Source organism: Trifolium pratense, linkage group LG4 (assembly GCF_020283565.1).
Source record: "Trifolium pratense cultivar HEN17-A07 linkage group LG4, ARS_RC_1.1, whole genome shotgun sequence".
Taxonomy (NCBI): Eukaryota; Viridiplantae; Streptophyta; class Magnoliopsida; order Fabales; family Fabaceae; genus Trifolium; species Trifolium pratense.
This window is the reverse complement of record NC_060062.1, coordinates 35,079,526-35,094,041: the sequence shown is the minus strand read 5'-3', so window position 1 is coordinate 35,094,041 and position 14,516 is coordinate 35,079,526. Positions and strand designations below refer to the sequence as shown.

The 14,516-nt window shown below is 32.4% G+C and overlaps 1 long non-coding RNA gene across 3 annotated transcripts; it reads right to left on the bottom strand.

Moving 5' to 3' along the window:
• Nucleotides 1–7,379: 7,379 nt before the first annotated feature.
• On the bottom strand, nucleotides 7,380–11,148 carry LOC123881517. Of its 3 annotated transcripts, XR_006799498.1 has the most exons (7): nucleotides 10,728–11,148; nucleotides 10,205–10,341; nucleotides 9,658–10,100; nucleotides 9,189–9,389; nucleotides 8,893–9,099; nucleotides 8,680–8,766; nucleotides 7,380–8,130 (listed from the first exon to the last, which is right to left on the bottom strand). It is a non-coding gene; the product is annotated as an uncharacterized LOC123881517 (long non-coding RNA). The 3 variants fall into 3 exon arrangements; XR_006799496.1 differs by lacking the exon at nucleotides 8,680–8,766 and having other exon boundaries at nucleotides 10,728–11,143; XR_006799497.1 differs by lacking the exons at nucleotides 8,680–8,766; nucleotides 9,658–10,100 and having other exon boundaries at nucleotides 10,728–10,934.
• Between the last annotated feature and the right edge of the window lie 3,368 nt (nucleotides 11,149–14,516).

The window sequence follows — 14,516 nt, the reverse complement described above, 5'->3', positions numbered from 1 at the left end:
TTTTTTACTCCAAAATTCTCAATTATTTATATTTAATTTTATTTTATATGTTATTTCTATTAAAATTATGATACCGAGTATTGATATTAGGATTTTCACACACGACACAATTTTGAATTTAGTGACAAGTCACAATGATCGTGTTACAACAAATTTCTATACATCTGGTAATGGAAGCGACATGTCACAATGTTTTGATGAAATAAATTGTATTATGACTGTAGATATTTGTCGGCATATGAAGCTGCTTGAAGGATATTTTCTTTTGATATACACTATAGAGAGCCTACGGTTGAGCGGTTATCATCTTGAAGATGAGCACACTATTTTATTTGAAGATAACGAGCGTATTGAAGACGTTCTAAACAAACCAAAGAGTCGCACATCAAATTTTTGGCATGGATGGATGCAAACAAGAAATTTCCAGAGGCAAAAAATTTAACATATAGTCATTCCCAACTAAGTTTGTGTGGAAAGAAAATTTGCATCAGTGGGCTCAAAGACAAAGAGATTTTTCAATTGGAAGAGTTCACTTCTTTTGATGAATTAAAAACAGGGGATAATTTCAAATATCATAATTTCAAGGAAGCCTGTTTTGCAAGGGGTTTGCTGGATGATGATAAAAGAGACAAACCACTAGGGTTCAGGGACTTTTTTAAGGATAATGTTTGCAACATTATTGGTGTCAGATCAGCTGACCAGACCATAAATAGTTTGGACAAGTACTTCACATCTTTTGATTGATAACATTTTGCACATACAGAGACGCTTAATTGGTGCTCCAGGTATAAAATATTTTCACCTATTTCTATAAAACCATACTTATTAGTTGTTTATTTTTGTACTCATGTAACCTTGCTTATATCACTTTTTAAATTATTTATTATGCAGTTTGTTAAATTGTAGTTTTTTAAAATTGGAAAAAGAATTTTGTAAAAAAAAAATGGAAAAAGAATTGATATTTTTTATAAATACCCTTTATTTTTACGTTAATGTATCCAAACATAATTTAACTCACTTTTAACCAAAATCAAATCTATCAAACTCAATTCTGCTAAATCAATTTTTTTTGCAATACAACCAAACACAACCATAGTCATGTCACTAATCACATTCATTATTTTGATTTTAATATTGCAGATTTAATATTAACCGATGATCAATTGATAGCAGATATTGAGATGATGTTACGTAGTTGTGGGAAGAGTTTAAAAGATTATTCTCCAATGCCTAGAGCAGACACATCATTAGTTTCTGATATACAAAATAGTTTAATACACGACGAATTGAATTATAACAGACAATTATTAGCTGAGGAACATGTTATATTGATGTCAACTATGACTTCAGAGCAACGTAAAGTATATGACACAATCATGACAAGAGTTAACGAAAACAAACCTGGTGTGTTTTTTCTTTATAGTTATGGTGGTATAGGGAAGACATTTATCTGGAGGGCCATGTTAGCAGCATTACACTCAAAAGGTGAGATAGTTTTACCAGTCGCCTCAAGTGGGATCGCTTCATTGCTTATACCTGGCGGTAGAACAACACATTTAAGGTTTTGTATTCCTCTAAATGTTGACGAGTTTTGAACATGTACCATAGTTCCTAAAAGTCCTTTGGCGCTATTAATACAAAAAGCAAAACTCATTACATGGGATGAAGCACCAATGATGCACAAACACTGTTTCGAAGCTGTTGATCGAACTTTAAAAGATATTTTCAAGTCTGTTGATGAAAAAAATAAACACATTCCCTTCGGTGGAATAGTTGTTGTTTTTGTCGAAGATTTTAGACAAATTCTACCATTAATACCCAAAGGTACAAGGCCAGAAGTTGTTCATGCTACTATTAATTCTTCGGTTCTTTGGAATTTTTGTGAAGTTTTAACATTGAGTAAAAACATGAGGCTTCTCGGTGGTGCTCCGAGTGCAAACGTTGAACAAAGAAGATTGTTTTCTGAATGAGTTTTGGGTGTTGGCGATGGAGAAATTGGAGATGACAACGACGATGATTTAGAACTTGACATTCCATCAGATTTATTGATTTCAAATTCAGGTGATCCTCTTGCTTCTTTATTTGAAAACACTTATCCCCAACTTTTACAAAACATGAACGATATTACGTATTTCCATAATAGAGCTATACTAGCTCCTAAAAATTCAATAGTCGACACAATAAATGATATATGTTGGATTTAATTCCTGGTGAAGAAAAAATATATTTGAGTTATGATACTCCACTCACACAAAATGTAGACGGTCAAACAATGGATGATGTTCATACTCCCGAATTTTTGAACACGATTTCTACGTCGGGACTTCCAAATTACAAGTTGAGACTTAAAGTTGGAGTTCCAGTTATGCTATTAAGGAATTTGAATAAAAAATTAGGATTATGCAATGGAACAAGACTTATTATTACGAGATTGAGAAAACATGCTCTTGAAGGAAAAATTATTTCAAGAAGTAATATTGGTGATCAGGTTTTCATACCTAGATTTTCTCTGACACCATCTGACGTGAGAATTCCTTTTAAATTTCAACGGAGACAATTTCCTATAATGATGTCTTTTGCAATGACTATTAATAAGAGTCGGGGGCAATCTTTAAAGCATGTTGGAATATATCTTCCATCGCCAGTGTTTTCACATGGTCAGTTGTATGTTGCAATTTCAAGAGTTACTTCTAATGTAGTTTATAAGGAAGTCTTCCGTAATATAACATAATTTTCTTTGTATGAATATTTTTTCAAAATTATTGTTGAACTATCGTTTAATGTTACTCAACTTTTTTAATATACCTTATAGTATTGGAATTATCATATCTTATTTAATCATTATATATCATACAGTTAATAAGATTCATGCACCACACGGGTCGATATTCTAGTTTAATAAAAATTTCATTAAAATTGACAATTTTATTCGCTTAAAGAGGACTACGGAGACCCTGGCAGCAAAACCTTTTAAATTAAATATTTTCAAAAGAATACAAAAGAAAAAGTTGCCTATTACAGAGATAAAGTTGAGGTGACGAATGTCAAAGAAAGTGTAGCTAGCTACAAGTTCCAATATCTGTAGCTTTAGTGGTTGGTTGGTACACGAAAAGGAAGGTTTTCCGGTTCCATTTGCGCGGCTAAATACAGTATTTTATTCCAGTTTCACCCAGCAGCCACTGCTAAATTGTTCAGATTATTTCAGAAGATCGATGGAGGCATGTACTGTACGCCAATTTTATTTGGATTATTATGGTAACTTCTTAATTTCCGCTATATATGTACACACTCATGTTAAACAATTAAAAGGTACTCCCGTGCAAAATGGTACCAAAAAAGCAATTGTTTGAATTCACAAACTCAAAATACTAATAGAGGTATGGTCTTTTTTCATATTCTATTTTCTCTATTTTATTATTAGTTTTGAAAATATAAAAGTATGGTGTAAATGAGGGATAGGGTTTAGTGCAGTTAAAAATATACCGACACGTATGGATTGTCTGATAAGATCAGACAGTCTAAATATTAAGATCAAATTAAAACGCGTGTACCATGCACCACTTAATGTTAGACAAAACCTTTGTTCATAGTTAATTAAATTACTAATAAGGGCCGCTCTTCATCGCAGAGGTATATTATTTAATCTCCATGATCTGCCATGTGTTTTTTTTCCAGCATATTGAGGATAGTGCACACTTTTTCTTCTCGTGTCATTTTAGTAATGGAGTATGGTACAAAGTTTTATCTTGGTTTCAAAACTCTCTTCCTTTGAGAGCGGCAGGAATCGACCATTTTATGGCATTTGGCGAGTTGTTCAATATTAAAGATAAGGGGCGTATTCGTCATTTGGTTTGGTTGGCTACCACTTGGAATTTATGGAAAGTCCGAAACAACGTTATTTTCAACGGTGACATTTTGGATGCATCGACGCTTTTGGAACAGATATTAAGCTTACTTCTTGGTTATGGTTCTCCCGTCGGTTTGGTCGTAAAGCTTGTATTCCTTTTTCTAGTTGGTGTTTAGATCCGTTGTCGTGTATCCATAACTCTTGAGTTATTTGTTCTTGGTTGTAAGGGTTTGAGTACCCCTTATTTTATAATATAATATCATTTGCTTATCAAAAAAAAAAAAAAAAAAAATTATCATTAATAAAAAGATGAGTAATCAGTCAATTTAGTCCATAAACTATCACTCTCTCACCAACTTAGTCCCTAAACCATTAAAAATAACTAAAAGGTCCCTAATCTATTTTCCATCTGTCAATTTAGTCCCTAAACTATCAATCTCTCACCAACATAGTCCTTAAACTATTAAAAACAACTAAAAGGTCTCTAATCTATTTTTCATCCGTCAATTTAGTCCTCGGTTAACTTGTCTATAAAACCCTAAAATATTATCACCCTTTCTTCTTCCACGTGCTTCGACGAAAACAACCACCCTGCTCGCCGCCAACCACTCCACTCTCCGGCAACAACCGTTTTGCTCGCAACACAAATATAACCTCTAGTCGCCGAACTCAATTCATTCTTTCAGAATAATCATTTAGAACGAAAGAGATCTTTAGTATGAAAAAAGTGGCAATTGTCGATTTCTTTTTTTCTTTGACACAGAATATTTTTTTTATTCAACTTTTTGACTGAAAGATTAAAAAAAATGATATGATTCAACCGTTTTTGGTTTTATAGCTTGTTGTTTTGTCTGGTTTAATAATACTGCTTATCATAGTGAGTTTTATGGTCCCACTGGACCGGAAGCTTTTCAAGCTCAAACATTTACTTTTCTTGTTAGAGACTACGCTAAAATCAGGTCTGTTTTTTGTTCTCACTTTTGTAAATTTGTAAGGGTTTGTGATTTTGTTTTATCCCTTTGAAGTTTATGATGTGATCCCTTGTTTCTTGCGGGCCTGAGAGTTTTTTTATCCTTCTATTCCTTTTCTTCTGTTATTGTAAGGAATATTTTGAGGTGTGTTAGTATGTATAATGATGACATAAAGGGTACAAAAGTGTCATTATATGTAGTATGCTAACAAAGTCTTATTAAATTCCAAGCATTTGTATGGTGAATTATCTTTGCAGGCTGGTTGTGTTATTGGTAATACTAGTAAGAGCTAGCTTTTTTCATTCATGCTAGTGTGTTAAGAAGTGTCTTGGAGATATTATAACAGGTTTGTTAGGAATCATAAAATGATGTTTAGGAGGGACTAAATTGAAGGATGCGAATATAGTTTAGGGACTTTTTAGTTGTTTTTAATAGTTTAGGGACTAAGTTGGTGAGAGAGTGATAGTTTAGGGACTAAATTGACGGATGAAAAATAGATTAGGGACCTTTTAGTTGTTTTTAATAATTTAGGGACTAAATTGGTGAGAGAATGATAGTTTAGGGATTAAATTGACTGATTACTCATAAAAAGATAGTGCTTCTCTGACGTAACATTGTTTGCTATAGTTTCATACTCCCTGAAGTCATAAATATAAGTAAAAGTTTGGTTTTTAGATTCATTGAAAATCTAATGTATTTGGTTCATATCATGAACTAGATGCATTAAATTGTTAATGAATCTAAAAAGTTAATTTTCTCTCATATTTAGGATCGGAGAGAGTATTAAATTATCATATTAATTTTTTAAATTTTTTAATAATAATAATGAAAGAGGGATGGAGTACTAACAGGGGCGGCTCCTATGGGTGTGCAAGGTGTGCCACCGCATAGGGCCCCTCTATATTTGGAGAAGTTGGAGGCCTCCTATGTACTATGGATCTTCAATGTATGATATCATGATACCAACTACCATACCAATGGATAGTAGTTATATTAGTAACAATAAGCGTAAACAAAAAATACTCATGGAAATATTATTATTATTATTATTATTATTATTACTTAGTAATAAACACAAAATTAATAAATGATGAATAAAATGAAGACTTAATTGATCAATTTGCTTTAAAAAATGTTAAAATGTTGACATCTTTTAAGTAGCTAGAAGATTGATAGTAATATTAACTTGAAAATTATATTTAGATCTTATTGATTATAAAATGTCTTTTTTTTTTGGAGGTCGTTTTTTATGTTGGTTATAAAAATGACTTTTTTAATGTTATTTAAAACTTATATAGAGATGATTTTTTTTTTTTCATTTTTTTACTAGGGCCTATTTTTAATAATTGAGCAGGGTCTCTAAAAAGTTGGAGCCGCCCCCGAGTACTAATACTATCCATTGCCCCGTATTTGAAAGGATGCTTGGTTAATTTTACATGACAGTGAAAACCAAGTACCTGGTGAAAATGACACATCAAAAACTACGAGAGAACCAAAAATGTGTTGTAAATTGCAACAAACAAGCAACATGGTAAAACAAGTAAGCAAGCACCATTAATTTTTTCTTTTTCCATTGAAGAAAAGAAAAGAAAAGCGTGCGTGGGATTGGAACAAGTAACATTGTTTGTTTGTTTATTTGTGTTTTTCTTTCTAGTATCATCTTCTGCCCAAACTTTTGCTTTTAATCAAATGCACCATACCATACTAATCAAATTGACTTTTGCTTTTAATCGCTGTTTTGGAATAAAGTAACCGACACACACACGCACTGCATGCACATTACCACTTTCCCCACAATCAAATGTTGTACCGTGTCATAAATATAGTTCTAATCTAACTATACAACTACTGTACTGTACCAGTAGTTCGCAACCAATAAGTGCACCAATCTAACCATTTTTCTTGGGGTAAAAAAAAAAAAAAAAACTAGATTTAGTCTTTGAGAAATTTGAGTAATATGCATGAGGTCATGAGTTCAATCATCTACTCCTTTGTAAACATAAAAAAAAGAGAGAAAAAAAAAATCTAACTCGGTTCATAAGAGAAGGGTCTAAAACTTAAAATTCGACTACAAAATAAACAAAACATGACCACAATTGTTAATGTTACTAAATATCAAGTGCATTCAATTTTTTTCAAACAATTTGTTTAAAAAAAACTCATTAATCATTTGAAGATGTTACTTACATTAGGATTGAATCATCTACCACTACATCATCGATCATACTAGGGTTGTCTGTTTTAAGATTCAAACACCTTACCACATTGTATACCATCCAATCATTCCTCTTTAACCGTTAGCTCAACCACCCAATATCAAAACTTATCTACCTAATTTTTCATGTCAATTAAGCAAATACTCGAATGGATGGATTACATATGCATGTAAACGTGCTTTCTATAACAAGGATATTGCTAATATGTGACATAAGGGAACATGTTAAGAAACCCAACACAAAAATTATTGTATTAAAAGCACAACAATTTGACTTTTCAATGCACAATTTTTGAGAAAAATATGTACCCTTAGGGTATATATTATATATATTACTTCCACTAGTACAGAAAACACTTTTTACATCTGGCCAAAAACCCATTTTACATCTGAAGCCTGTCAGATGTAGACGCACGAGAAGTAGTAAGTTTACGCGTTTTACATCTGACTTACGCCAGATGTAAAATCAACACTTTTTACCTCTGTTTCGTATGGCCAAGCTTTCCACAGATGTAAAATCGTCACTTTTTTATAAAAAAAAAATTAAAAATCTTGCATTTTTGTTTTTTAAAATCCAACCCACAGGCCAGCATCCAAAACATAACTTCACAACATACAATAATCAAGAACTGATACATCCAATCCTAAATTAAAAATCAAGAACATGATACTGCAAATATTTTTAGTTTTACAAAATCACAAACCCGATGAATATCATGCTTTTGATTAATCAATAAGTAATTACACATATAAAACTAACAAAATCACAATACACTTCCTAAAGAACCTGATGAATAAAAGAGAGGTATCATGATTTTGATTGCTTCAGTTTTACAAATACTTTTGTGAAACTCTAACATCCACACTCATGTTCAATAACTTGATGAATAAAGAAATGGAACTAGAAACAAAAGGCTGCAGCAGGAGAGACCAAACAACTTTTACACTAACCTGCATTCTTTGTCAATCTGCAGGCATGCTTCATGCATATTGGTAGCTACGCGATCCATCAAAATTTCCTCCGTAACACGGTAATCCAAACTTCCTGGAAATTATGATATTTATTGTTGAGCAGCCTCAATTGAACTAACCCAAGTCTGCAAATGCAACCATATATCCATGAATAAACTTCTACAATATATAATCATCAAATTTTAAACTGATAGCATGAAGGTCACAATTATGATAGTTAGAAGCTAACACTTTAGGCCTGTCAATAAACACACAAAATGAAGCTAAAATTTTAAGGAAATATAACCTATCATTCCTTTAAAAAAATTATCAAGGGATTGCAAATAATGAACACAGACACACACCAGGGGATTGCAAATAAAGAACAAAATGCAGTAGGTATGCATTCTTAAGTCTTATTAAGGATCCATCTTAGAGTTGAGAACATTCAAAGTTTAAAACAAACAGAATCCAATAGGTAAGGTATGCATTCTTAAGTCTTAACAAACAAAAAATTGACACATTAATCAAATTGACACATTAAGTCTTATGAATGCATGATAATAAGTTATAAGTTATAACTATAGAGACCTGCAAGGGGAAACAAAAATGGAGGAAGCAAAAAACAAACTAAATAAGTCAGAATCATTGCAGAACATTACAACAAAGTTAATGACGCTAAAATTTTATCATACATATAATGGACATGCATGAAATTCTATTTGCAATTATCTTATAGTAATTGTTGTCCCTCCCTACACCTTTGCAGAAACCATAATCCTCTAAAAATAACAACAACAAAAAAAAAATCAGAACAAAGCAAAAAGTGAGAATGAAAACATCAATATTTCATAGGTAAGCCGCTGTCCAGGCATGCAATTATCAAAATTTATAAAGTGCAATTTAACCTTTAATCCATCTATAAGCCGTCCAGGCATGCTTCCAACATATGTTCTTCTATGTCCTCTAATATCGGCCTCATCCTTGACTCCACCAGGGGATATGCGGATAAACTTTCTTCCCAAAGCAGCAGCAATAGAAGATGCCAATGATGTTTTCCCGACACCTGGTGGCCCAACAAAGCACAGCACTGGACCCCTTGCATCTGGTTTAAGCTGTGATGCATAAACACTAAAATTAGAAACACGTTAAATTTTACAATCCAGTAGATACTGACAGGCACAGTAACAGAGTATTTAGCAACCTTGCGAACTGCTAGGTATTCAATAATTCTTTGTTTGACCTTCACTAAACCATAGTGATCACTGTCCAGTCGCTTTTATGCAGCTCTTAAGTCCATTTCAATCTCGTCGCTGGCCTTCTGCCAGGGCAGATCGGCAAGAAGATCAAGGTAAACTCGCGAACTGTTATACCCAGGTTGCTGAGGCTGCATTTTTTAAGCCTCCTGAGAGAACAATTATAGTAAAATGAACTGATTGTCTCTACGAGGTGGTATAATCACTTTGATAATGACAATATCTGGTATAACATATAACTATTTAACATATAACTAGTGTATTACTGCTGTGAAGGAAATCAGAAAATCTATGCTACTGTCAGTTTCCCTCCTAAGACAAACTGTGATAATCACCTAATAGCTAAATGTAGTATATATCACGGAATCATCTAAGTCTAACTACAAGTGATGACAACTTTAAGACTAAGATAATTACCTACACAATATTAATTTAGGGGTAGATTTGAGCAAGTGGTGTTGGAAAGTCCCATAAACGCAATAAATATTGCCCGTGCCTTGGCGCTGCGCCCCGAAAACTTTTATATTTTCAAGCGTAGCATGAGGCAATATAACCAATATTTAACTAAACAGGAAAAACAATTATTCAATATTGAAAAAGGGGAAGGATGAGAAACAAACTTAATCATAATTAGGCTCAATAATGAGAAAAAATATAAAACAAAACTGACTCATTTATAATATTCTATAACAATCTAGTAATATATTATATAATTGTTAATGAGTGAATTCGATTGGAAAGGAAGGACACCAAGAGTTATGTCTTCCCATCGAAGAATCACGAGAGTTTTTGAAGATCGTCACAAATGCTCCGTGAAGAATTGATGGAGAATCGCAAGAGTTTGAGAAGTCTCATAGATTCTGTGATTTTGGGAGAAAAATATAACTATATAACTATATAACTATAGGAATTACAATAGTAATTTTGAAAAACCAACAACCACATATATGATTTTTAAGTATACCTGCAAGAGCCTCAATTATGTGAAGAAATCCAGCAAGACAAAGTTGACACTTCCTACCAAGTTGACACTTCCTTAGCATAAAAAACTTTGAGATAGCACTATGGGTTTATGAGAAGTGAAAATAGAGTATTGCTGCCCTGTATAAATTAGAGAAATTAAAACACACAATGATAATAAAACTTGTTAAAATCACAATTAACAGTAAAGCAGGCACAGACATACCTAGATCTATATAAACTGCAAACTAAGGCAGAGGATAATAAAATTGAACAATACCACTAAACTCAAAAACCTAGATTAATGGATACAAATTGAACACAAATAGAACAATGTTATACCACTGAACTCAAAAGCCCTAAATTATAGAATATGGAAATGGAAATTGAACACATAAACTCAAAATCAAACAAGAGAAGAATCCAGAAATTAACAAGAGAAGATTCCATAAATGGAAGACAAAAATTAACATAATTAAAAATTGAAGACACAGGGAGAGAGGGAGAGAAAGAGAGAGCGGTGAAACCTTCGTTGAGGAAGAGATATGGCGGCGACAAAAGGAACTGCGGTGGCAGAAGCTACGACGAAGACGAACAAAGGCGAAGAAGAGCTAGGGCGAAGAAAAATTATGGCAGGGAAGAGGATCTGGGTTTTGTTTTGAGGGAAATCTAGGGTTCGAGAGAGTGTGAGAGAGAGAACGAGTTCTAGTTTTTTTTTTTTGTGTGAAGTTTATATTAATTTCCGTTCAAATAAAATAAAAAATTACATTTAAGACGTTTTACATCAAAGCATATAATGGGCCAGATGTAAACATATTTTAGACAATTTTCACCATAATTACAGTATTGCCACCGCGTTTAGCTTTTCATCTGGGGATATTTTGATCAGATGTAATAAGTTTTGTCTATGTATTTTTCACATCAAGTACAATTGAAACCAGATGTAAAGAGTACTCCATATTACTTTTCACATCTGACATCTCTTCCACTGATGTAAAACTCTTTAGTAATATGTCATATTTGTACTAGTGTTCCTCTAATTTTTCAACAGAACATTTACTTTTTAGATATATTAATATAAGTAATAAGTCAAATACATTAATTATTTAATGTATCTAAAAAATAACATTTTTCTTATATTAATTAAGACTGGAGGTAGTATTTTTTCTTTCTACCTTTTATATGTGTGACCAGATATAGAATAACCAAATTCTTGTATCCACTCAAAACTTTCTCAACTATTAAATCTACTTTGTGCATGGTATCATGGTGAATTTGTCAGAAGCACCTCAGCGATAATTTTGCAAAACCTACAAAGTGTAACTTTTGAAAATCACAATGGCTTGCCCTGATTTTGTTATAAGCTACTGGATACCAACCAAAGGCTTTAAACATTTAAGAAAAATATTATAGAAAATGTACATTTTTGCAATGTCTAAAACCATGATTAGATTTTGAACCATAAAAATATTGCCACAACAATCATTGTCTAACCTTACATATATATATATACACAAGATTTGCAGGGAACCAGCCTCATTGATTAATGTTCTCTCTATGTAACATTACACACAACAGACAGATCTTGGATCCAGGAGGTCTTGCGTTCGAGCTCCGCTAGTACTTTTGGAGGGAGGTAAATATTGCCACAAATCATTGTCAAACCTTAAGAACTCTAAAAACCCTATGGTCTTCCTAGTCTTGTACTGAGGCACCATCCCTTCACCTTAAATTATATATATAAGAACAAATGCCTAGATGAAATTGAGAATTCACTGAAATGGAAACATGTTAACTATATATTTCAATAAAATTGTGATAACTAAGAAGGAAAATTAAGGAGTAAGATATAGAAATATTAACAAGAGAAAAAGGGAGCTCCCTTCAGTCCAAGCAAAGACAAGAAAAGGAAGAAATTTCACCTCCTGCATCATTCACACATTCACAATAGCATTACCTAATTAATTATCTATTGTGTTTGAATGAATGAGTCAGCAGGTAATTCAAACCCCTTACCCTTCCATGAGTGGACTGAAGGAAACTCTCTTCATCTGTTCCTAATAATAATTAATCCAAAATAAACATTAATTATTATAATTGTAAGATTTCTTCAGATCTACACAAAATCAAAATGAGACAATATTCATAGATAATTGCAATGAAGGAGCATTCAAACCAAAGAACCCTAACCCTAAAACTACCAAATAAAAAATTAAAATAAATTGAGATCAAACATTTGGAGATTTTCTTACCAATATCCCTTTTACCAAAGGAGGAATTCTCACACCCTTGATTACCATGCACCATTCAAGAATGTACAAAATTATGAACATGATCAAGCAAAATTAATAATAAACATAATTTAAATCAAATTAAAAAAGTCAACTTATATATGTGTTACTATATAAATAAGAAAGTATGTAAATAAAATTAACATTCTCATAAAATGATCTCATTATGAATCCGAAGCTTCAACTAAAAGATGATATCAACAAAAAGAAGTGATAAAAGGGTAAAGAAAATATGATCTAAAAAACCAAATTAGCCATGAGGGTAAATATGTGAAATCAAATCAAATAAGAAACAAGTTGAAGGGTCAGAAGAAAAAAACAGTGAAGAGAAGAGAAATATATTAAAAGCAAAAAAAATATCAGAGAGAGGAAGCAGTGTCACTGTCTTTGATTAGAGTCAGAAAAAGGAAAAAGATTGAATGAAGATCTTAATAACCACACAAATCTGGAAAAAGCACAGTTTTCCAAAAGAAATCAAAACAAAGGTAAGCAAAGATTAACTTTTTCTTTTTTTCTAAACAAGGTAATTTATGACTTTTACAAACTCATAAACATGATATAAGAGAAACAGAACTAGAGTTGATTTTCTTACTTGTTTCTACAATTCCTTATAACAAATCAATCAACCCCTGAAACTGAAAGAGACTATTACCACACTCACACACAATCCAAGCTATATAGAGATAAAAGAAAGAAGATAGTGGAATGAAAGGTGGGATTTCTTTGTTTCCACTTTAAGTCATCCATTCTCTCTCATCTTTTTTTTCTGCCACTCAACTGTAGAACAGTACTAGTATTTTCTATTACACTCTACTATGAGTATGACTACACAATTTTGATAAAAAATTTGGAGAAAAAAAAAGACTACACATAATATCTTTTCTTTAAGAATTTTTATCATTTTCATAATCTATTTTTGGACTAATTTTTCTATAGTTTTTTTAAGTTTTATATATATGTGTGCTGGGGAAAATAGTAATTTTAGTTTTTGAATGTGCAACTCGCTCTCATTCTAAATCTTGATCCAAGAACAAAAATATAAAATAATCTTTGACTCTACAATTTGTTAATCACTTTGGTCTCTGACATTAAAAATGACCGTTAACTTTACAAAAAAACTGATGTGGCATTTTTGTTGGGATAAATGCTTAAGCATTGTGTTTGTATCATTAGATTAGGCATTATGTTTGCTACCAAGGTTGGGCTTGACCTGTATTGTTGTGTATGCTACTTGCCTATATAAGGCGTGTTATTGTTGTGGAATAAAGTACGAACTACCCTTTGAAAACTAACAAGTGGTATCAGGTTCTCCACGTGTCGGGGACCTGAGAGTGTGAAATCGCAATTTCGGTTCAAAAGTTAGTTACAACCGTCGTTCCCGCCAATTCCCTTTCTTTCCGATCGTCTTCTCCGGTCAACTAGGCGGAGGAAAACAAGTATCTACATACTCAAGTGCCCAAATTCGATGGTTATTACGAACAGTTGGCCATGTTGATGGAAAATCTCATTCGATCGAAGGAGCTACGGTCATTGAATGAAACCGGAGTCACTGTGGCATCGGCAAACGCAATCGTTGAACAACAACAAGCAGCTGAAACTAGTAAATTGAAAGATTTGAAGGTGAAGACTTATCTCTTTTAATCAATTGAAAGATCCATTCTTGAAAAGATTCTTGTTTGTGACACAACCAAAGATATTTGGGATGCGATGAGGAGAAAGTACCAATGATCAACAAAGGTGAAACGTGCTCATCATCTACAAGCTCTTAAGCGTGAATTCGAAGTTCTTGCTATGAAAGATAATGAGACAGTTGATGAATACTGTAATTTTGGCACACTAGTTGAAGTAGCAAAGTTTTTCACAAGAAAGAGATGATTGAATTGTGAACCTATTAAAATTTACCTTTTAAAAATATAACTCAACAGAAAATCTTAGAATGATCTCAGAAGGATCTGGTTAGCAGTAAAACTAATTCAAAGTGAATTGTGTGCTTAGTGTTTGCTCAAAATAAAAAATAAGGGAAGA